This window comes from Notothenia coriiceps, unplaced genomic scaffold (assembly GCF_000735185.1).
Source record: "Notothenia coriiceps isolate Sejong01 unplaced genomic scaffold, NC01 NC01_scaffold00037246, whole genome shotgun sequence".
NCBI lineage: Eukaryota > Metazoa > Chordata > Actinopteri > Perciformes > Nototheniidae > Notothenia > Notothenia coriiceps.
In genome coordinates this window covers 10,961,348-10,961,904 of record NW_011369947.1, presented here as the reverse complement: position 1 = coordinate 10,961,904, position 557 = coordinate 10,961,348, and the positions used below count along the sequence as shown (strand labels likewise).

The following is a 557-nucleotide window of genomic DNA, read 5'->3' as shown; positions in this document are numbered from 1 at the left end:
CTCTCTCTCTCTCTCTCTCTCTCTCTCTCTCTCTCTCGCTCTCTCTCTGCCTAGCCTACATTGCAAATAAGCAGACAGCGCTGCTTTTCACACACACACACACACACACACACACACACACACACACACACACACACACACACACACACACACACACACACACACACCTTGCGTTTTGAAGACTGATAAATCCGAAATGGATGAACAAACTTTGAAGCCCAGTTTCCCAGCTTTGCAGTCTATCCACGGGTATTCCTTTTGTTTCCTCCGCCACATCTCCTCCATCTATGGGAAAGGTGAGCTTGAGCTAGCCAGGGGAACGTTGCTAGCGCAGCTAACGTTAACGTTAGTGCTAGCATTATCCACGTCTTTAGGCGGGTCTTCTGATGATGTAGTACTAGCAGCTTCACTTGTAGCTTCGGTACTGCTAGCCTCTTTCTTCTTGTGAATTATATTCTTTTTAGAAAAGCAGTCAAGCAAAAAAAATGTGCCTGCCATTTTAGAGCTTTTTCGTTAGCGGCCTTGAGGGAAAGAGCTGCCACAAAATCGGCGGGCGG

The 557-nt window shown here is 47.2% G+C and overlaps 1 protein-coding gene across 1 annotated transcript in view; it reads left to right on the top strand.

The window, feature by feature from the left end:
- The window catches only part of LOC104966394 (syntaxin-12-like), a 15,611-nt gene that overhangs the window by 8,506 nt on the left and 6,548 nt on the right, over positions 1-557 (top strand). The window lies entirely within an intron of this gene.